Here is a 25011-nt window from a genome sequence, read left to right as displayed (position 1 = left end):
GGGCTCTCCAAACTGGTTTGACCTCCACTCCCTAAATTTATTAATTAAAAAATGGCCACCTGCCAATTGGAGTGGTGGTGCTTGATTGGGACAGCAACTGCAGGTCAGTCCACATACTCAGAGGTAGCCTTGATGCAAAGTGCATCATGAATAAGCTTTGACAAGCATGAAGGTCTGTCTGTGAAAGTGATTTACTCACAGGCGCAACAAATTACCAGAAATGCTCACCCCCAGAACAAAGTAACAGCATGCCCCACTCAAGGAATCTGCTATTTCAACTTCTGAAAGTGTCTCCTGTGTTAGCACTGTAACACATCTAGACTGCATGAATCAGAATTAACAGAAATAACAGCCAATTTATAATGTACGTTATGAACTGGATTTGGCCACTATTACTTTGTATCATGTTCCTCAGATACTCCCTACAATAAGATATGTCAGCCAACTAAAGAGACAGCTTCTTGAAACTTATTTACAGATGCAAGAGAGGTTGTTCACGTGACTTACCCGGGTGTTGAAAGAAGGGACACATGAACTAAAATTGTGCCCAGAGGCCATGTCCTGAACCATCTACGCTGTCATCTAGTGTAAGAAGGGGGTCTTCAAGGTTATTAAAATGCCTGGTATCTCTGTGTTTTCAAAAACCACTTATATGGAAATTGTGGAGAGTTCCCCACAGGCAACTGGTTGGCCACTTTGAGTACAGGATACTCGACTATATGGGCCATTGGCTTGATCCAGCAATGCTCTTCTTATGCCCATTGTATCACCTGGGCAACAAAGCATGGTTTTACTTCTAGCTTTATAATGACTGGTTTAACTTATCCAGGCTTAATTAAAGGTTTTAAGATTTTATTTTGAATTGACCTTCATTAGCCTATAAAGGCAAACCTCGTATTGTACATTTTTCTGAAAATGTCCTGAGGGGGAGAAAGTATTCAAGGTTGCCTGTTTCCCTGCATTCAAGCATGGCATTTGTAGTGTTAGTTTTACTGATTATAACAGTAGCACTTCTGACCAATTTCTAATGTTCCTTTTGCACTGCAGTGCCTACATACCACCATGCCAGGCTAAATTTCCTTCACGCCAGAAGGTACCTGTGGTGTGAGAGGAATGTTAGAAATTGAAATTGCCCCCTCCTCTCAATAGGGGCAATCTCAGCTGTTGAGTGGCCGGGGCGATCTGTGTGAGAGGGAGATGCACTACAAGTGCTTTCCTCAGGCCATATCACTTCCTTACGCTCTGCTTCTCACTGGTCCTGCTCTGAACTCTCCTCAAGTTCTTTTACCTGACTAGTGTATCTGAACTGTGGCAATGCCTTACACTTGTCTGGATGGAGAGATGCGACTGGCGCAAAGCTAAGAGTCACATCTTTTGCCTTTTTGTCTCTGGCCATTCCCACCACTTATATGCAGCCCTGAGAAAGTTGTCCAAAAAGGAAGGAGGCCCTTGGGCAGGGGAAGTTCCTGCACCCATGACTTAAAGGATTAAAAATTATGAGACTTTGTCATCTAGCTTTTTTAGACTGTCACATAGCTTGTTATGTTGCAACTGCAGCAGGAGAGGACAATAATACTGTAACATACAACAACACACTACAAAACAGAATTATTATTATTATTATTATTATTTTTGTGTGTGTATTTGACTAAAGTTTATATACGGGAAGGACGTGCTTAGCTTAATAAACATCCACTGCTCCTTAACATTGCACTGAATAGTTAGTGTTGTATTTCTGTGGACTCCACAGTATGGCCTCATTTAAAATGTGCTTTGAAGCCATTTCGAGCATGTCTCCAGCTAATTATCAAGAAACAACACCTAACCAGAACTGACAACACTTAAACTGTTTTTAGTAAAGTCAGTATCTTCCTTCCCTTTTCTCATCCTCCAGTCCTCTCCCATCTTCTGGTTGAGAAACTAAATCTGATCTAAACACTTCTGGCAAACTCCCCCCTGTGATTGGTTATTCTGAACTGTTTTACTGAAAGGAACCTGGCCATAGATCATCATCATGCTTGATAATATATCTAGTGAAAAGTTTCCAGTGAAATATATCTTCAGCATAAAGAAGCAAAATGCAAGGGACTGCAGCGGGGAATAAGGATTGCCTTAGAACACATGTAGCACTTTACATCTCAAGAGCAGCAGTATTGATTTCAAGGGGAGCAGTGTGGTGTGTGAGATAATTCAGTAATAATAAGGATACAATTAGAAACAGCAACTCAAGCAATCATACAAAGAAACCAGTACTGTGCCAAAACTTTCTCAAATGTTGTATTCCTTTGCAAAAGAAGATTCTATTTTTCTCATTAGGACATTTGAGGGTGGATTTTTTAATTAGAATTTTGGAGAATGGGGTTTTTTGAGCTTAGCTGAGGCTCCAATACTTTAGCCACCTCATGGGAAGAGAAGACTCCTGAAATATACTCAGAGTCGAGAGTGGATTTCATGCTCTTTATTCACTTCATACTGGTGAGGAGGAATGGAAGTTCCCCCAGATTGTCTGCTTTATATACATTATTTACACAATGGGCACAACGTGATTGGCTAATTCCAGGATTCTCCTGTAGGCCAATCAGGTTGTGGATTCACTTCCACCTGGAGCTGGATTGGGTGGCTCCTGTGGAACAATCAGACTGCTGCATTCTGGATCCTATTGTTCTAAGACCAATCAGACTGCCGCATTCTGAATCCTATTGTTCTAGGACCAATCAGACTGCTGCATTTTGGATCCTATTCAACTCAGTACATAACACATCCCTGCAAAAGACCCTGATGTTGGGAAGGATTGAGGGCACAAGAAGAAGGGGATGACAGGGGACGAGATGGCTGGACAGTGTTCTCGAAACTACTAGCATGAGTTTGACCAAACTGCAGGAGGCAGTGGAAGACAGGAGTGTCTGGCGTGCTCTGGTCCATGGGGTCACGAAGAGTCGGACATGACTAAACGACTAAACAACATAGCATCAGTATTAGGAAGGGCAGGGTGAGGCTGTACTGCTTACCTTGTCCTTCTCCTTCTTGGAAACCTGCAGTGAGCCTGGCATTTGGTTTTCAACTGACTGCTACTGCTTATCATTGCAAGTTTGCATCTTTCTTGGCTGTCCACACTTCCTGATACTCATGGGATGAGCTTCCTATGGGACTTACTTGAAGTGTGGGCACATGGGAAGGCAGAGTGCAGCCCAGTGGCTGGATGATTTGTAGAATGAAAGGAAGGACACCCAGAAGCACTCCTCTACCACCTCAAAAGTAGAGTAAGCTTCCATCATCTAGTCAAAACATATCTCTACACCCATGGAGTAAGCCCACTCTAGCTCATGGTACAGTATGAAACTATAGTATTCTTGTCATGTTGATTTTATGATATTTTAGTAACGCTTCTGCTTCAGTGTTATAATATTACAAATGAGTGTTTTTACTGACTGCATTGGAAAATGCATCGTGGCCTCTTTGTGCCTATAAGCACTATATAAATATTGAAAATTAATCAATCCAATAATGAATTGATTTCCAGTTGGTCAGCAGAGAGCACTTCAGAGTTAGGGGAATACCAGTAGGTCCTGCAGGATCTTTTGTAAATTCTTCAAGCTTACACAGATAAGAAAAAGAGAAGCTGACCTTCAGGTATTCAGAGCGATTAATTGTACTTTAGTTGTAATTCCAAAGCTGTGCATTTCCCCTTGGCTGGCAGGGAGGGGAAAGGTGATTTTAATTTTTTCCCTAATTAATGCAAACCTTTGAAGTTCACCTTTTAGGAAGCTGAATTAGCTGTGCCTGATGGCTGTATGGTAATGCAACACACCCTGCCTCATGGGAGACCATAGATCAAGACTAACCTAATAAATCTCTCACTTCAGGACTACACAGCTTGTCAGGAAGCAGATGTTGCTTTTCATCTCCTGGGGATGGTACAAAGTATAGTGCATTACTCTGCAGCACAAGCTAGCTGGTGACCTCTGAGCAGCATAGACATTGCTCTTAGCAGGTTAAATACTGTGTGCATTTGGTGGCTAGTCAGCAGACATAGGGTTAAGGAAAGGGACAGGAAGCCCTGATGTGTTCACTCAGTGAAAAAGAAAATATTGTGACAGTGTATATTAGACTCGAACCATGAAATCCCCGTAGAGCTTGACCCAATCCTTGAAAGAACAATGAATGCAGCGCTCCTCTTGTCATGAAAGTAGCAGTACTGGCACCCCTGTGAAAAAGCATCAAACACAATAGCTGGGAAGCTAAAGGGAAACAAATGTGAGAAGTTTCTACACACATTACTGGCGACCGTGACTGTTAGCTCCACGCAGCAAGCCATTCACAAGAACCAGCTTGCTGTGCAGATCTGGCAATTTTCTGCACACAGCAAACATTCAGAAATGTAATAGGAAAACTATATTTTTTAAAAAATAAATCTGGAGAAGTCCTACAGTTTGGGTCTTTTTCTGAAAACATTGTAAACAATCTATTCCAACATGCATTGTTGGTTTAGAACTGGGCCATCACTTTGGGCCCAGCAGATTCTGGACACTCACAGGATGAGGGGCAAAAATATATCACCCCTGGGAAGTGGAAAAGGGTCGGAGAAAAGTTTTGGCTTTGATATAACAACAACAACAACAACAACAACAACAATTATTATTTATACCCCGCCCATCTGGCTGAGTTTCCCCAGCCACTCTGGGCGGCTCCCAATCAGTGTTAAAAACAGTACAGTGTTACATATTAAAAACTTCCCTGAACAGGGCTGCCTTAAGATGTCTTCTGAATGTCAGGTAATTATTTATCTCTTTGACATCTGATGGGAGGGCGTTCCACAGGGCGGGCGCCACTACCGAGAAGGCCCTCTGTCTGGTTCCCTGTAGCCTCACTTCTCGCAATGAGGGAACTGCCAGAAGGCCCTCGGCACTGGATCTCAGTGTCCGGGCTGAACGAGAGGGGTGGAGACGCTCCTTCAGGTATACAGGACCGAGGCCGTTGATAATAATTATGGATGCAGTTGTCCTGGTCCTGGGCACCCAGAACAATTGATATTTCTTTCATATTGATACTTTCTTGGGAAGATGGTGGTGCTTTTTCATCAGCAGGAAATCCTCGTTTAGCAACAGACTTAATGAGCAGCCATTGGCAAGTCACAATTCCCTAGCTAGCCATGTTGGTCCATAAGGAAACCCCAAATCTACAATATAGTAATCCCTTTGATTCAAACCAATCAAGATGTCAAAAAACAAGTACACTTTTGAGTTCTCCAGAACTCTTAATCAGACTGGAGGCTGAGAGAAATCTGGGAGCGGTGGAAAAAAAGTGGAGCATTAAAGTCTTCAACAAGTTTCAGCTGTAAATCTATAAAAATCAATTTGTGCTCTATAGTACAAAGAATACTATAGCAACACAAAGAAGGTAGAAATTCCCCTGTTCCCTGTTGTAGCTTGTCAGCAAATGCTTGTCACTTCTGCCACAGGATCCTTCAGGAGTTTAATTTCTGTGCATTCTGAAGAACTTTAATGGTTTACATGCTGTGAAGACTCAATTAAGCTGACAGAAAAGCTGAAATAGAAATCAGGTAAGAGAAAAGCCAAACATATTTTAAGAGAGCTATATTTAGTGTGCATGTTGACATGATTTCGATGAAAGCAATGTTTGTGGGACCACTAGGCAGTGCTTGCAGCCCAAATTCCATATATGTACAATTTAATATTTTTAAAATCAGAATAAGTCACGCTTAATTGATATTCTGTATTTTGATTGTACATCACTTTGAACAGTGCTTTTATTCTTTTGCACAGCTTTTTGGCATATCTGGTTGGCATATTAAGTAAATGATCATCATTGTATTTCTGCATACCGTATTACGACTAAGTTAACAAAATGCTGTTTCTCTAAGATATGCAGTGCAGGGAAGGAAATCGTTGAATGCTTACTGGTTTGCAGGTGGAGGGGATGAAGTTTTGAAAGACACATCTAATCTCTTCAATTTCATGTTAGAAATGGGTCTTAAATAGAGATGTGGATTGGATTTGGGTGAATCCTGAAATGAACTGGGCCACTTTGGACAGATCTGGGACTTTTTGAGTATGAAGTGGGATGTTTCTGAAGCACCCTGAACCAAGGCACAGACCACTGAGATGGATATTTGGACGTTAAAAAATAAAGTGGTGCAGATAAAGCATCTGCAAAATGCTGTGCATTCAAATCCTTCTGCCACAGTGTCACATGCCCACACAGTTGCACTGGATTTTAGTGTCAACTGAGCAGAACATGAGCCTGAAGCTGTTTTGTTCATTCATCGTAACTCTCGAGATATCAAGGTATTGGAAGAATATATCCCCTCAGGAGGTGCTAACCTGCCAGCAATTTTCATCAAATTTTACTCCCCCAAAAGAGAAAAAAAGGCAGAGTAGGTAGGTAGGTAGGCAGGCAGATGTCCAAACAAAAACCCTGAGTTCATTTGTATGTAATTTGTCCAGCTTCATCCATTCAGAAAGGGCTGCTATGCCCACAAATTTTGTCCTGCTCTGTTACGAGGAAAATAAGCTGTAGTCATTTTTCACTTGCCCCATAATAGTGAATAAGGAAGATATGAAATTTCATTTCTCCTAATCAGGTTTTGGATTCAAACCTGAACTGGATAGCCTCTGAGGCACTTCACATGAAAATGGTTTGTTTTCCAAAGCACTGAATAAAGGTCTGAACCAAATCTTGTACAACTTCCCAGTCTTTAACATGCAGCAATTATTACATCTACCCTGGTAATTAGCAGACAGAGTGGAATTCAACTAAGTTTGACTCATAGTAGACCCACTGAAATTAATAAAAATAACTATGTTAGGGTGATGCATTTCAAGGGGTCTACTTTGAGTCAAACTTGAATACTACCCACAATAATTATGTTGTTGTTGTTTAGTCGTTTAGTCGTGTCCGACTCTTCGTGACCCCATGGACCAGAGCACGCCAGTTACTCCTCTCTTCCACTGCCTCCTCCAGTTTGGTCAGACTCATGCTGGTAGTTTTGAGAACACTGTCCAACCATCTCGTCCTCTGTCGTCCCCTTCTTCTTGTGCCCTCAATCTTTCCCAACACCAGGGTCTTTTCCAGGGAGTCTTCTCTTCTCATGAGGTGGCCAAAGTATTGGAGCCTCAGCTTCAGGATCTATCCTTCCAGTATATCTACAGGCAACTCACTGTTGTTTACCAGGATGGAGATGTGAAGGGGCGAAGTAGCAAGGAGGTTGGTGTGGTGCAAATGCATCAACTCATAAGATTGATGCTGACTTCTCAATCCCCTCCCCCTCCCAGTAAGCAACAGTGACCCACCTGCTGGGAAGCTTAGCTTACCTACTGGCTCTGCCCCACCTGTGAGACACTTCTGCTGAGGACAGCAGTTGTGTCCTCAAGCCATGCTAGGCTGCTTATACCTCATTTTATGAGTGGGACGCTCACATTTCAGACTGTAGGTCATACTGGACTTAACTGGAGTCCACAATCCACCCAATTTTAAATTAATGTAATTATGGTTCAGAACAACCCAATTTGCTACTGGCTTCACCTTAAAAAGTTTCCCTGGCTTGATGAGATGATAAACTTTTGGAGAAAGTTCAGACACTTCAGAAATGTTCCGGTTTTGTCATTAGGCAATGAGCTGCTTACATTATAATAAGCTTTAATAAGTCTGATTAAAATGTATTATTACAAAAGTAGTAGTTGTTTGGGTCCTGAAGCTCACAAGAGCAGCCCAGTTGTAGGAGTCAATAAGATTTAACTTCCATTTTGCTCTGTGAATATTTCTTTGCAATCATTCATAACTTCACAGGTTTATGTTGCAGCTATTAGGCAAATTAAAATTATTTGAAAAGGAAAATTCATGTGTTCATAAAAAAAAAAATCTTCCGCGTTCAAGTTGATATGTTACTGCTGTGGAGTCTTCATGAATTAACTTCTTTTAGAGGAGTGCTTTTCTGAAGTCCCAGATTCTATTTTATTTATTTTTAGTTAATGAGGTGGCCAGGGCTATTGATGCCCTTCAGAAAACCTTGGACTCCCTTTCCTCATAGGTTATGTGGAGCCCCATCTGAAGAGCAAGCAAAATAGGAGATGCTAACAAGTGTCAGCATGATGGAAAAGCTTTATCAGAGGAGGAGGTCCTGAGGTATGACCTCAGAGGTGGCCAGACTCTGAATTATTCTAATCTGTTCTTGAAGTTAATTCCATAGCCAGATACCCATGACCAAAATAGTCTTATCTGCAGCTCTGTTCTGGTCCACTTGATCTGTATCGTTAAATAGGAGGTGAAGTGAGTTGTCAATTCACCACCTGTCAGCATATAGCAAGGACCTGATTTCTTAACCATTCCTTGAAGTTTAATACCAATAACTTTATCAGCAGAGGAAGGTAACTGGAAGCAGGGTTTAACTTGAGCCAAGGTGAGCTAGGAGTCTAGTCCGGAGCCTCTTTAAAGGCAGATTTAAGAGGGTCATATTAGCTACTGAAGGCAGGAGTTGGTTGATTTTACATTCGTTTGCTCTTAAGCATCTAATTTCCCCACAATTATGCATTTACATTTCAATCAACAATATTTACAAATGCAGTTTTCATTTATGGTTTAAGTGTTCCAGCTTTAAATGGTCCACACAGGCCAAAAGTATCTCAAGGACCATCTGATCCTTATGTGCCACATCAATCACTGAGGACTTCTTGTGGAACACTTTTGGTGGTCCCACATGCCCCTGAGGGCTTATCTGGCCTTTATCAAGGACCAAGCTTTAAATTCAGCAGGTCCTGCTCTGTGGAATGTCTTTCCAATGTCCCTTTCAGACACTGACCAAAAACTGCTGACCAGTTTTTACTGAAGTGTTGAATATTTTTATTGTAGTATTGTGTTTTTAAGGTATATGCCCCCTTGCAATGTTTTATATGAACGTGTGGTTTTAAAAGATACAGTAATAAAATAAATGCAACAATAATAGAACTATCCTTCAATGCATCCCCTTCAATCTTTACCTAACTAGTTTTTCTGCTTAGGCTGTTGATTGCTCTAAAAATGTCAGGCAGGGAATTATCAGAAGAACTTAGAACTGTCTGCCTGATAATTAGCTATTCAACAGCAGCTATCAAACAATGTAGCGATGAACAGAAAGTATGAAGTGTATATATAATTCTTATGGAATATAACTTATTATGTAACTTAAATCACCGTTGCTAACAATGCAAAATGGTGGCTGTATTGTGTGGCAATATCAGTAAGACCTTTAACACCAGAAATTAGTATAATTTTGTACTGAGTACGGTAACTTTCTTTCTTTAAGGAGAAAGCTAGTAAATCCTAATGTTTAGCATTCACGGGATCATGTGTCTGTCCAGTGCTTTTTTCCTGGGGGTACGCAGGGGTACGCATTCTCCTAAACATTTTTTGAATCTAATGGGAGAAGAAACTATTATTTTTTTTAATTGTTTATTCTCTAGCACGGTGAATTGTCAGTTCCGTTGATACCCCTGATGGCGGCCTCACTTCCTGCCATGGTATATCCTGAGTCTCAGACAGAAGCGACCGTTTATGGTGATTTTCTTGAGTCAAAATGAGAGTACCCCTAAACATTTTTAAAGAAAAAAATCACTGTGTATGTCCAATATATATATATGATACAGTTCTGTTTTTTTAACACACACACACACAAAACCAGTAAACCAGATTTTGAGTAAAATCAGAAAACAATACTTCCAGGAATATAAAAAAATAATAATTAGGATTATTATCAGAATCCAAATATGGTTTTATGAGAAATTCCCAACCACCCCCAAATCTCCCAAACTGTATGGGAGTACTACACACACACACACACACACACACACAAAATTATGTTTAGCTTTTCAACATCTACTGTGTTCAGTTCAAACATTATAGAGTCAGTGTGGTATAGTGGTTAGAGAGCATCAGACTGTGACCTGGAAGACCAGGGTTCAAATTCCCACTTGACCATGAAACTCCCTGGGGGACCTTGGACTTTTCACTGCCTCTCAGCTATCGTATCTCACAAGGTTGCTGTGAGGATTAAATGAGGAGAGGGGAAAGATGAGAACCCAATATGATTATTAAATAAATAATAAAACAACCAAACGTCCTTTATTTTCTGTACAAAATTTTGACTTGGTGGGAACTGATCTGTGCAGCAGTGGTGCAAGAGTGAAGGAATTATTGGCATAAGAGAAGAAACTGAATACACATAGGAACTAATGATTCAATAATATTATGTTGTTGTTGTTTAAAAAGAAATATTTATTTCATTTCCTTCCATTTCATTCATTTCTGCCAAGACTGAAATGTGCCGAGGAAGGAATTGCTTCTTGGAAATTGCAAATGAGTGTATGAGCTATAAGGGAATGATGTATGTAATAAATCTCCAGATTAGACAGGGAATACTAATGAGTTTAAATAATATCAGATTAGGGCACTTGGATTCAGCAGAATCACTGAGCCACAGCAGGCAAGTTTGCTTTGCGTTCTCCCTTTCCCCATCTCTCTCTCTCTCTCTCCTTTACAGCTTGAATGGATTAATTACTGGTTCAGCGCAAGGTTAATAATCACTATCAACTGTCAGATTCACTTAAGAGTTTACTGTAGAGATATTAACAACACACTGACATTGCAAAGCTTTGGACATTTTGTAGTCAGCTCTGCCATGGAAGAGAAGGGTAGGGGAGACTCATGGAATGCATTAGCCATAGAAACACTGATCTGTGACCAAAGTACCTTAGCTGGTAGAAAAAAACCAAGCAAACAAAAAGAAGGGGCAGATCCTCATGAGATAGTTTCATTATCCAAGGCATTCTTCTTCCTAGTGATGCTTCTGCAGGGCAAAAGAAGCCTTCTGTGGAAAACATCAGCACTTGGGCACAGAAAAAATAGGTGATCTTGTCCAAAGCATCACATAACCAACAATTATGCCCAAAGGAAAAGCTTCTTTTGTGGGCCAGTTAGGCTTAATCAAAAGGTAAAGAAGAAAAAAGGCAAAAGGAAGAAAGTGGATCCCCTACTCCAGATAATAAATTCATAGCAGATTCAGGTCTGCACAACCAAGTCTTGGGCTAGGCAAAAAAAGTGGTGCAAATAAATATCACCAGCATATTCTATCACCTCCTGTCCTATTGGACCCCTTTCTCCTTAAATTGATGGAGGAAAGAGTCTCTCCTATCTGTGGCTTTCCTTGCTGGATCTAAGCAGCCTTATCTTACATTGTTAAATCTCATTAGTATTTCCTGTCTAATCAGAAGAATTATTGCATACATCATTTCCCTGAAGCTCACATGGAAGTGCATCCTCTGGTGTATTGTGCCATCCCTTCCAGCTGTTATCTCCACCCACCCCTGCCCACCACCATCTGCAAGAGAGGCAGCGCTCTTTCCTCAAGGGCACTGCACGATGTCCTTGACACCTTGGAAGAGGTAAAATGTTGGATGAGTCAGCATTTCCCTTGGTCCTGTACTGTTGTTCTTTTCTTTTCTTTCCCCCAGCCATGCTAATATGGGGTCAAACATAATGTTGGCACAGCAACCCAGTAATTAAGCCACAGCTTTTTTCTCAGGGGTGCAAACTCAACAAATATACATGGGCCCTACTTGTAACTTCTGTGCAAGAGCACCAATAGCTGCTAATAGGAAGGCGCTGACAATGATTTTCCAAGCATGGGAATGGGAACAATCATTTTTTGATCACACTGACCAGGACAGAAAGCATCATGTAAGTGTATGAGAGAGAGCTGATTCGAAACAGAACAGTGAAACGGACATGTTATTGCCTGCCTGAAATCAAATTTCTAGAGGGAAATGGATTTCCTGAGTGGCTCTCATGATCCCCTCTCAGCCTTCATTTTCTCCTCTGTAAAATGGGAAGAACAAGATTATAAAAAACCATACTTTTTGCAATATTATACATATATTACATTTTTGGCAATATTACAAATGCTATGTAAATTAGTGTTTACATAAACAACAAAACATAAACTTCCACCTCCTGGGAACACTAAATCTATTTCCATACTTGTCACACTTCTGCACAGTTCTAGCTAAAGTTCTCATTTTGTTGGAGACACAAAGGATTTTTTTGCTGTGCAATTATAGATGTCTACTCAGAAACAATGAGGCTTATTCCAGAGTACGTGTGTATAGAATTACACCCTTAATGTTTCAGTCAATAGGGAAAAAATAACTTGAATAGCTTAAAAATAAAGGAAGTTCACAGTAGTTTTTTTCCTGTTAGTGAGTCATTGTATCTGTGTGTGTGCGTGTACACACACCTCCATACAATTCTATACATCTCAGCCTCCTTTGAATGGCAAACTCCTTATTGAATTTAGTTCTGCCAATCCTGCATTCAGCAGCAGCTGAAATCTAGGCTTCTCTCGGCAGTGTCTGCAGAATTGCCAGATGAATGCATGTGGTGGTCAGTGATGATGTAGGAAGCAGAGAAGCAACAGCTTTCATTGAAAAAATACATCCAGACATGCAGATTAAGTGGGATAATTCATTCCCTCATCCCCAAACTGGAAGGAACTTCAATATTCTACATCATAAAGATAAAAACTGGCCTTGATAGGGAAAGGTGCAGTTGAGCAGTCTCTAGCAAAATGATTTTTTTAAAAAATAAAAAAGACAAAATCTATTTTCTTTTAGCAATCCAGACATGAATTGATAAAACTAAGTGGCGTCTTCTACAAATTTTAAGTGGTGCTCCCCAGAGGACAGGACTTTGGGGCAAACATCTGGGGCTCTACTCAGTAGGGCTGGCTTACCACATGTGTGATGATGAGGTATCCACATTCTGAAGAATTTCCCATGTAGAGACCAACTTGGGGATACTGGAAGGAGCAGAAGAGTAGACAGAGGTGCATGGTAAGCAGTGTACTTAATATTTGTATCACTCATGACATCATTATTAATCACATCTTTCTTTTTAAAAGAACAATAGGCATCAGCAGAAGAGCACATGCTGAAAGATGGTTTAAGCTTTCCCACCATAGCCAAAATCTCAGTAAAACGAGCTGTTCCATTGCTGACAGCCCCTGACACAGGAATTAGTATGAGAGAGGAAAAAATCCAACTGGGGGAAGTTGCCTCAGCAAAACCATTGACCCCAATGTGAGTCCGCACCACTCCAAAAGCCGCATTAGGGTATGATTTTTATTAGTAATGCAGTTGGAAAGCTTAAGCTTCCCCTCCCAGCATGTTGTGATGCTGATGGCAATCCCTAGTGCCTGATATTTTGTTGTTGTTGTTGTTGTTTGTTGTTGTAAATGACTGCTAATCATGATGTTAGTTTCAAGTGTAGCTACACCCTTGAGTGAGCAAATCATGTTGCAATTATTTCATGATAAGATGACTAATAGAACCTTGCTATCTACCCTTATCAATTCAATTTATTTGAATAGTGTAAAACTACCTCAGATTTTCTTCGGATGTTTTGCCAAAGCAGGTCAGACACATTACGCCTCTCTGAATAACAGTTGATGGAAATCACAGGTGGGCAGAGTGCTGTGGGCATTTGTGTCCATCTTGCAGCCCTAAACAGCCTCAGTCCTGTATACCTGAAGGAGTGTCTCCACCCCCATCGTTCAGCCCAGACACTGAGATCCAGCACCGAGGGCCTTCTGGCAGTTCCCTCATTGTGAGAAGCGAGGTTACAGGGAACCAGACAGAGGGCCTTCTCGGTAGTGGCACCCACCCTGTGGAACGCCCTCCCTTCAGATGTGAAGGAAATAAGCCGCTATCTTATCTTTAAAAGACATCTGAAGGCAGCCCTGTTTAGGGAAGTTTTTAATATTTAACGCTGCGTTGTTTTTAACACTCGATTGGGAGCTGCCCAGAGTGGTTGGGGAAACTCAGCCAGATGGGCGGGGTATAAATAATAAATAATAAATTATTATTATTATTATTATTATTATTATTATTATTATTATTATTATTATTATTATTACAGGCTTCCCACAGGAATCTGGCTGACCACTGTGAGAACAGGATGGGGATTAGATGGGCCATTGGCCTGATCCAACAGATTAACATTATGTTCTTATTTGCTGTGATTATTACCTCAGCTGAAATCCTATGCCAATGCTAAAAAGCATACTTAATAATGGTTCTCAGGCAGATTCTCAAATGAGTTCACAAATTCCTTTCTGCGTTGTTGTTGTTTTTAAAAGCCTCTTCCTAGCACTACAAGTAGGGAGAGAAGACAGAGGTGGGACCAGAGGGGAAATGTGCATTTTTCTCTTAAGATAGTCCTGGACCCTATCCAAACTGTCAACCAAAAGATCCAGTCATCTACTTCATGCTTGAGTGTTACTTGAAACTATCTCGGCTGTCTGTCACTGCAGTTAAATACACTCCTAAGTGTCTGGACCAGCATCTGTCAAGGAGGAAGGCCAAGCGGCCATCATCAGAGGTTAGTTTCCGGCAGGCCAACAGAGATGCCAGCACTTTGTCTCTACAAATCAGAGCTGGAAGCCTGTAGGGGAGAACCATGCTATACGGAAGACATGCTGTTACTGTACATAAAGGGAGGGCAAGAGTGCTCTGTAGGTAGCTTTGATTGATGTTCATTGCCCTTGGTAAACATGCTCCTTAGGCAGCATGTTTGCTCCAACAAATGTGCTCTGGAAACAACACCCCTGCGAAGCGACACACGGTTTCCTTAAATAAAGAATAAATCAATATCTCAAGGATCTTTCTACTGTAAACTGTTAACTGTTTTGGTCCCACTATGTTGGGAAAAGCCATGTAGCCCATTAAATAGGCTGCTTCTATATAGTATCTAGTTCTGATTTTGTGTGGGATGATGCTGTCCCACACTACATTGGCATGGCTGTCAGGAGCTAACACTGATGATGGAGATACACAGTATGCCTGTTCTACATTACTGCCAGGGAGTGTTGTTGTTGCTGGGTTGTGGTTTTGTTTTTTTTTTGGTACAACATTGTAGTGGTTGGGAGTTACTCGTGCGTAATCCTGCCCCGTTTGAGCATCGGATTGCCAGGTTAAACCCTCCGGACTGCACAGCCCATCTCAGCGTGGCTGCCCTTAGTCACTCGTAGAATCTGTCTGTGGGCGTTTCTTAAAGCGCTGCCAACATAAGAGTTGTTTGACGCCTAAGCATCTCCGCCTCTCACTGTGCGGGAGTCTCCTGTGCAGGGTGGGCGTGGGCAGCGGGGTGCTTGGGCTCTCCTCACTAACTTCCAACGAAGAGTCCTGGAGCCCCTGCACCTCCCTGTCCCGTTGCTCTCCTGGATCCCTGGTGTTACACTCATTCTCTTCCCCTCCTTCCCAGCTGAGTCTCCCCCTAGCGCTGGGACCTTCTCCTGCAGAATCAGAGACCCTCTCCTTCTCCCGTGCCTCTGATGTCAGTTCCCTGACAAACATGGTTCACATTTTAGAGAAAGCATGACAACTGTGTGATATACAGTGGTACCTCAGGTTAAGTACTTAATTCGTTCCGGAGGTCTGTACTTAACCTGAAACTGTTCTTAACCTGAAGCACCACTTTAGCTAATGGGGTCTCCTGCCGCTGCCGCGCCGATGGAGCACGATTTCTGTTCTCATCCTGAAGCAAAGTTCTTAACCCAAGGTACTATTTCTGGGTTGGCGGAGTCTGTAACCTGAAGCATAGGTAACCTGAAGCGTATGTAACCCGAAGTACCACTGTATATCATTTCAGAAAACTCAGGAGACAATCAGATCTGAAGAAAACAAATGCTTCTTATTTATTTATTATTATGATTTATTAAATTTCTATATTGCCATTCATCTGATATCAAAGGGTGGTTTACAATATAAAAACACAGCAATACATAGCATAATAAAACAAAAACAAAAATAATACCAACCCTCCAGTTTACAAGGCTATAGATAAAGGCCTGGGAGAAGAGGAATGCTTTTGCCTGGCACCTAAATATATGTAATGAAAGTACCAGGCAAACCTAGTGTTGCCATACGTCCGGAATAATGCAGTTGGAAGCAACAACTTTTGTGTCTGGATTTTCACTATGGCAACCCTATGCTAACCTCCCTGGGAAGGGCATCCCACAAGCAGGGAGCCACCACAGAAAAGGCCTGTTCTTGACTTGCTGTCTTCCTGACCTCTTGTGGAGGAGGCATATGAAGAAGGGCCTCAGTTAATGATCACAGGGTCCTGGTTGGTTCATATGGGTAGAGGTGGTCCTGAGTCAAAACCAGCACTTTGAATTGGGCTCAGAAACAAATTGGCAGCCAGTGCAATTGGGTCAGGAGTGGCATTATATGGCCAAAGCCTCTTGCTCTGGTGATTGATTTGATTTATTATATATCCATGTCACAGGTGGGCGAATGTCGCATTGGGAAGAGGCCTGGTCAGCCTCTCCTGATGCGACAGTCATCATGCATGCAGCCTCTCCTGATGCGACAGTCATCATGCTGGGGTGGCACTGTGGGCTGGGGGGTTGGGACAAAGCCTTGAAATCAGGACACACCAATTTCAAGTCAGAAATCATGATGGCTTTACCAATTCTGGGACCATCCCGGCAAAATTGGGGCACTTGAAGGGGCTGGTCGTATGGAAGGCAGGGAGAATTATTAATAATAATAATAATAATAATAATAATAATAATAATAATAATAATAATAATACCCTGCCCATCTGGCTGGGTTTTCCCAGCCACTCTGGGCGGCTTCCAATAAAATATTAAAATACAATAGTCTATTAAACATTAAAAGTTTCCCTAAACAGGGCTGCCTTCAGATGTCTTCTAAAAGTCTGATAGTTGTTTTTCTCTTTGACATCTGGTGGAAGGGCATTCCACAGGGCGGGTGCCACTACCGAGAAGGCCCTCTGCCTGGTTCCCTGTAACTTGGCTTCTCACAGCAAGGGAACCGCCAGAAGGCCATCGGCGCTGGACCGAATGATGGGGGTGGAGACACTCCTTCAGGTATACTGGACTGAGGCCATTTAGGGCTTTAAAGGTCAGCACCAACACTTTGAATTGTGATCGGGAGCCAATGTAGGTCTTTCTAGACTGGTGTTATGTGGTCTCAGCAGCCACTCCCAGTCACCAGTCTAGCTGCCATATTCTGGATTAGTTGTAGTTTCCGGGTTACCTTTAAAGGTAGCCCCACGTAGAACGCATTGCAGTAGTTCAAGCGAAAGATAACTAGAGCATGCACTACTCTGACAAGACAGTCCCTGGGCAGATAGGGTCTCAGCCTGCATACCAGATGGAGCTGATAAACAGCTGCCCTGGACACAGATTTGACCTGTGCCTCCATGGACAGTTGTGAGACCCAAATGACTCCCAGGCTGCGCACCTGGTCCTTCAGCAGCACAGTTACCCCATTCAGGACGAGGGAGTCCTCCACACATGTCCCCCAAGAACAGTACTTCTGTCTTGTCAGGATTCAGCCTCAATTTGTTAGCCGCCATCCATCCTCCAACCACCTCAAGACACTCACACAGGACCTTCACCGCCTTCACTGGTTCTGATTTGAAAGAGACGTAGAGCTGGGTATCATCTGCATACTGACGAACACCCAGCCCAAACCCCCTGAGGATCTCTCCCAGAGGCTGCATGTAAATATTGAAAAGCATGGGGGAGAGGACAGAACCCTGAGGCACCCCACAAGTGAGAGCCCAGGGGTTTGAACACTCATCCCCCACAACCACTTTCTGAACACGGTCCAGGAGGAAGGAGCAGACCCACTGTATAACAGTGCTCCCAGCCCCTCTAGACGGTCCAGAAGGATGTTATGGTCGATGGTGTCAAAAGCCACTGAGAAATCCAGCAGAAGTAGGAAACGGCTCTCACCTGTGTCCCTTGCCCGTTGGAGAACCTTGACCAGTGTGACCAAGGCAGTTTCAGTCCCATGATGAGGCCTGAATCATGCCTGGAAGAGATCCAAGTGGTACACTTCTTCCAGGCGTGCCTGGAGTTGTTCAGCAACCACTCGCTCACTCACTTTGCCCAAGAATGGAAGATTTGAGACTAGGCGATAGTTGGTCATATTGGCCGCATCTAAAGATGGTTTTTTAAGAAGTGGTTTGATAACTGCCTCTTTCAGTGGGTCTGGGAAGGCTCCCGCACAGAGAGAAGCATTCACCACCCCATGAAGCCCATTGCCCAGCCCTTCCTGGCTAGTTTTTATAAGCCAGGATGGGCAAGGATCAAGGAGACAGTACGCATAGCCAAATTCAATGAGAAGCAAAGCCAGCTAATCCTAGTTTTGCCCCTGTCCTCCTCCTTGCTGAACTCAGTAAGGGCAGCACTGATAAGCAGTGCTAACCACTGACTGATTGTTAAGTAGGAAGGCAGACAGGTGGGGGTTGCCTTGGGGAGAATGAGGTGGGTGGGGCAGTGCCCCAGTTGCCCTAATGGACCAGCCTCCATTAGTCACAAACACAGGCGCAAAGGTAACTGCCTTATACCAAGGCAGACTATTTGTCCATTGAGCTCAGTACTGTCTGCACTAACTAAAAGAGGTTCTCCAGGAGTTCAGGCAGGGGGCATTCCCAGCCTACCTGACAGGGTTGTTGTACAGACATAATGGTCAGCAGGGAACCATGTCAGCCACCTTGAGCTCCTTAGAGAAAGGGTGGGCTATAAATGTACAAATATCCTTCATTTAAAACCAGGTACAGAAGGTTGCAGTGGTTTCATTTTGGATCTAGACTCTGTTGCTGCTGGTGAAGGTTATCCCCCTCAGGTTAACTTTTGCTTCCCCTATCAGAGATGGATTTAGGGCAGCGCGGCTGGTTCTGCTGCACTAGGTGCAACAGGGCACCACAACTATGATGTAGTGAATGTGAGAGGCTGGGGGGGCACATAATTCTGACCTCACACAGGGCAACGCTGAAATTTGAAAGACTGCTCTGATCCCATACAGTTCTGCTGATTTAAAACTGTGAACAACCATTGAAGGAGAGTAACTGTTGAAGCAACTGAGGGAAGAGAGCACATTATTTTTCTTTTCTTGTTGCTCTGTCTCGATCAGTCAAATGCTTACTGGTGCCATCCCATCAAAGCTGGGGGTGCGGGGGTTGGTCGTGGCTTAATGTAGCTTCAGTTTCTTACAGCTGGATCATCTGCATGTTTACACAGAAGTAAGGTCCACTAAACTCAGTGGGGCCAGCTTCCAAGTAAGCCTACCTAGGACTGCAGCCTGAGTGTAAACTGAATAAACAGATTAGGAGTCAGCTTGGTTGTTTTCTCTCTCCCTGCAGTAGCCATGCAAATCCCTTTATTTGGATGGAGATTTGAGCAAGGAAAAAACCTTCATTTCTAAAGAAAGGAAGCAGGCCTTGACAATATTTTCTCTCAAAGCAGGAGATGTTGGATGACTGTGTTAATATTTTTCTTTGTAAACACATGCATTCCCCCTGTTCTTTGCCCAGTTACATCTTGTTCTTCTGTTTTCTCAGCTTATGTCTATCCTTTCTCATTCATCTTTCTTCGACTCTCTTGCCCTTGCATCTTCCACACTGCTATTTGCTTGAGAAATATTCACATCTACCTCTTTCTCTCTCCAGTCACATTCTGGGGCCTCCAGTCCACTCCCCGCACTTGTGCCATATATTGATTCTTCAGATTTGCACAAGATCAGAAAACCACACAAGCAAATTACTTGATTGTGTCCTTTTGCACATTTCTTGGGTGGGGATTTCTCTCTCCATAAAACATGGTCATACAACTATCTACCCACATGTCTGGTCAGTACTTAATTGGCATACTATGATCAAATTTTGGAGGTGGAGACACACGAAAAGCGATAAATAAATTCAAATACATGTATGTGTGAATTACTTCAGTTTAATTTGAATGTGGATGAAATGGATTAACTCAGGACCAGATTTAGGTTTGATGAGGCTTTAAGCTACTGAAGGTAATGGGGCCCTTTATATGTCCAGCTGTCCTTTGTCAACAACAAACTGTCACTGTTTTGTTGTTGTTGTTGCTGTTGAATATATGCTATATGGTAATTTATGAGCAAACCAGTGATATTTTAGGGAGCAGGATAGCAGACGGGGCCCATTACTTACATCATAGGAGCCTACACAACACAAAACACTGTTGCTATATGTAGGTGTTATTTTATTTGTTTTTATCTTATATTTTGGAAATGTACATCCAGGTTTTTTTCTTTAATTTTTTGGGGGGCCCTAAGCTATAGCTTGTTTAGCTTATACGTAAATCCGGCACTGGATTAACTACTAAATAATGCCCCAAAGCCCCTATTTTTCTTGGATTCTGTTTACATTCCTTGCAAGTCTCCCTTTTCTTTTCCTCATCTGTGCATCATTCTAGGATTTTCAAACATTCAATGCATGTGCAGTCTGTGTACAAAAATGGCTGAGCTGTACATATCAATAAGTGTAGACTCTTTTACACAGACACTTGTGCATTTGCACCTATGCTCATTGTAACATGCAAACAAGCTCTTGAAACTCCCCTTTCCTTTTCCTTTTCCCAAGCCTACCGTATACATCTTTCCTATTCACGAGCAGAGTTTAATAGGTAGCAGGCTTATCCCTTGAACCTGAATTCAATGCCAAAGTATTATAGTTGGATACTTTCAAGGGTGTTTAAGTGTGCATTTATAATAGAAAGGTTGGAGAGTTTCTGCATACATTTTAATATGTGGCTTTTGAGGGTTTGGAAAGCTTTAGAGTGCAAATGATCCTACAGTGAGGGTTTGAAGGGTTTTAAAACTGTAGAAAGAATGGTGAAAGCAATCATATAAATGTATTCTTGTTATTGTTTCCAGCTATAATAAATGATTCCACTTTTTAATAATTTTGTTCCCATGTTGCATATTATATGAGGCTGCCAAAATAAACAAACAAGCAAATAAATGGGTGCTTTTCTTCTTCTTTCCTGTTAAATAGAGTGGGGCTTTAGAGCTAATGTTTGATCATAATTTGGAAGTTAATGTAGCACAAGGAGGAATAGGGTGAGCTGTGGGCAAGGATGCCACCCTCAGTGTGCCATCATTGCCACAAATCCAGAAGGTGCTCTTCAGAAGAACACTATGGCTCAGTCTCCAGACCCCATCCTCCCAAGTCTCGAATATGGGGATAACAATGACAAACTGCTTTGCAGTGTTGTTGTAACACATTGTATGACACTGTGACACACTTATTTACATATACTAAATAAGTCTTTTGTCAAATGTAGAAGTAGAGGCTTCAAACTAAGGAAGAGAGCCAGGATAGAGTGGTATGGATAGAATTCCCAATCCTTCCCCGCCCCCCAAACTGGTCCCTCCCCCAACTTGAAGTGTAGGAGGTCTTCTCTGCAGGAGAGAATCTGCCATCATGGCTCCATTTGTCAAGCAAAAGGTTTCAAAAGGCAAACTCCATAGAACTGAGCATCATGTGCCATTTGAAGCTTTTCAGGTTTTTCTGGTTTGCATGTAGGCTTGGATGGGTGAATGTGTCTGCTTTGGTTTGTTTTTTCTAATCTTAAGTTCCATTCTACACACACAAACACACACCTGCATTTTAGTGGGATTTATACTAATGTACACTTTTTTTTGGTAATTGCTTTTGCCTAATGTACACATTTTCTCAAATCCATTTTCCTAATACAGTTCATTTTTTCGTTTGTTATTTTCTTCAATATAAGCATTTTTGTGCACACTTTACCCTAGTATTTGCATTTTTGTACACATTGCTTGGCTGGAGAACTGCACTGTGAAATCTGGACAAATGTCAGTTTTGAAGGATGCCTATGTTTTGGTCTGTGTATGGTTTCAAAGAGTGTGAATTAGATTGGTGCACCTTTAAACATGAAATGAATTAAAATTCTCAATTTTTGGGTGCATTAGATATTTAAGTATGCAAAGGTTCCACTTTCTCCGTGCTGCCCATTTTTTCTCACTTATGGATTGAATTTGTAATTGCTCACATCACAATGTCTCCCAGACAAAATACAAAAAAGCAAGAAAAAGACAGATGGATAGATGAACTCTACTGACTTATTTTATTGACTTCCTTGCCATTAAATGTGTACTTGGCAAGAAATACAATCTATACTGCAAGGGTCACATTAGTTATAGTTATAGTTGCATGCTAGAAAGCTGACAAACTTTTGGCCAAAACTAGCCTTTAGACCTGGATTTCATATTTTCTGTTTCAAACAAAACAATTGTATCTAAATTAGAAATATACAGCTAATGTAGCTGCAGTAATAAACACATTGGCTTTTATCCATTGAAATACAGAGAATGAGGTTCTTAGAACATGAAAACATACAAAGAGCCCTGCTGGATCAGATCAAAGCACCATTCATCTTGCATTCTGTTCTCACAGTGACCAACCAGATGTTCATGGGAAGCTTGGAAGCAGGATATGAACACAGCAGCACTCTCACCTTCTGTGATTTCCAGAAACTGGCATTCAGAGGCATATTGCCTCCAACAGTGGAGGTGTTTAATTGACAATGAAATGGGGAATGCCTAAATGTGTATTACTGAAGACTTTAATGTAGGGATATTCCACTGGAGTATACTAAGTAGTTTCTGAATGCCTTGATGGGCTGATAATTAACTATTGTTGTTTTCTGCTAGCTAACACATGAGTGTTTAACCTTAGATCAGGTGACAAAGGTATTTAGTTGCAAGTCTCCATTTTGAAAGGGAGTTGCCTTTAGCCTTTGTTCTCAGGCTCTGTAGGAGTTAAGATGTGTTAAAGACACGCAAAGGGGAAGAATACAGCTCCAGTTAAAGTGGAGGCTGTAGTAAGAGAGAGACCTCTGCTTACAGGTCTGTTTGGAATTATCTGTTATTTCCAAGAAGATGCTGAGCCTGTGCTAGACAGCACAAGATATTGTAATTATTTGGATGTATCTTTGATGTTTTTGTTCTGTTTTGAAGAAATTTCTACAAGTAAAGTTTTGAACAATGTAATGAGTCTAGTCAATGTTTCATCCAAAAAATGAGTCTGCTTTTATGCTTCCGGTCACTTCAAGCTGCACAATATTAATATCTGCAATAGGAGGTATTATACAACATGGCCATTATGCCTAGTATATAGTAACACTATGCTCCATGATTTGTCTATACCCCCTTTAAAGCCATCCAAGCTGGTTGCTATTACTACATACTGGCAGCAAATACCAGAGTTTAACTGTGCTTGGTGTGGAGAAGTACTTACTTTTATCTGTTTTGAACCTTCCAACAATCAACTTTATTGGATGGCTCCAGATTCTAGTATTACAAGAAAGGGTAACAACATCCTCCCTATCCACTTTCTCTACGCAATGTGTAATTGTGTACACCACTATCATGCCCTCATTTACTAAACTAAAAAGCCCCAAATATTGCCAACTTTCTTCCAGGGGAAGTTGCTCCCATCCACTGATTATTTTGGTTTCTTTTTTCTAAAGCTTTCTGAGATTTACAAGGTCTTTTTGAGGTGACCCACTCTCTACACAGGATTCTATGTAGAGTTGCCCCATAGCTTTGCATAGTGGCATTACGATAGGGAAATGTTTTATTTTCAGCTCTTTTTCAGTCTTTTTAAAAATCCCAACCCTCACTATGCAGCCCTTACAGGCTCTTCCTTCACTGCTAGATAGAGAATCTGACAAATGCATCCTCTTAGACTTTTATAATGGCTTCATTTTTTTCGGCTCATCTTCTAGCAAACTAGCTGAACCCACTTTACTTTGACAGGGTCTAATTTCAAATGAAGGTGTTAAGCCCTGGGATATCCATCCACCAACACAAAATTACAGGACAGGATGCATTTACATTGCACTCAGAGAAATGTGTTGTTTCTTCTATAAAGAAGGAGCTGCATGTGTTTCAAGCTTGTCTTACATATTTAGAACCTTTGCAGTTACTGTTAACAGCTGTTGCTGTTATTAAAACATCTCTGCAGGTGGGAATATCTTGCAGAATTTTACCTGATGACAGGAATTATATATGAAATGTCAATTAAGAGTGCAAACATATGTATGCCTCCTCCGTGATTTCATTGGGAGTTACTCCCAGGAATGTGTGCTTAGGACTGCAGCCATGAAATAATTATCCTGCTTAGATACAAAAAACAAAATAAAAACAGAGCAAATGGTTGTATCCAGGCTGCAATCCTAATCATTTCTGCTCAGAAGTAAGTCCCACTGTTTCAATGGGTCTCACTCCCAGCTAAGTGGAGCCAAGATTGCAGCCTAAATTAGTTGCAGCTAAATCTAACCAATTTCAACTGAAACCTAGGCTGCATCATATATTGAAAGCCCATGACCTCCCCCCAAATAATCCTAGGAGTTGTAATTTGTTAAGGGTGCTGGGAATTGTAGCTTTGTGAGGGGTAATCAACTGTTCCCAGAATGTGGATGGACAAGCAGTATGGCTTAAACGTATGTTGTGCAGTCTAAGTAACAACGAACCTTTCACGCCAATTTCAATGTGATCTAACTAAAACAAACTGGAATTTGAACCCAACCCACATCTCCTTGACATACTAACCATTAGGAATTAATATAACATTCTCTAGTCTTTCTATTGACTTTGAAATTAATGTACTCACTCCAGCTAACAAAATTTTGGCTGGGTGGGGAAATATGTATAATGGAACATTTGCAATATTTTGATACTATTCTGCACCTTTCTGTTCCCCAATCAGAGCCATTCTTTTCCTTTCCTTTCTTCCTATTGTTTGCTGTCTCTGTCTTTCCCCACCATTAAATTTGATTAATTGCAGCAACCCACACATTGTTGTTCATGAAAGCCTATGACATCATCATACTAGGCATAGTGATGTGGGGTCATCAACAAAAGCATGGCAATAACCATGTGGACAGAATGATGGGAGCATAAACTGCTTCATATAAGCAGGTCCCCATGTGGTCCAACAGGATATTAATCATATTGGCACCATCATCTCCTGAAAAATATGCTTTCTTCTTCCTCTGAAATCAAGGCTCTCGCAGGAAAGACTTAACCATTTCACTTAGTGGCACGGTTCCCCTTTGTAGCCGCTATCTGTTTTGCTCCACTAATGCTTGAA

Source organism: Podarcis liolepis (assembly GCF_965112155.1).
Source record: "Podarcis liolepis genome assembly, chromosome: 8".
NCBI classification, from domain to species: domain Eukaryota; kingdom Metazoa; phylum Chordata; class Lepidosauria; order Squamata; family Lacertidae; genus Podarcis; species Podarcis liolepis.
This window is presented reverse-complemented; position numbering follows the sequence as displayed.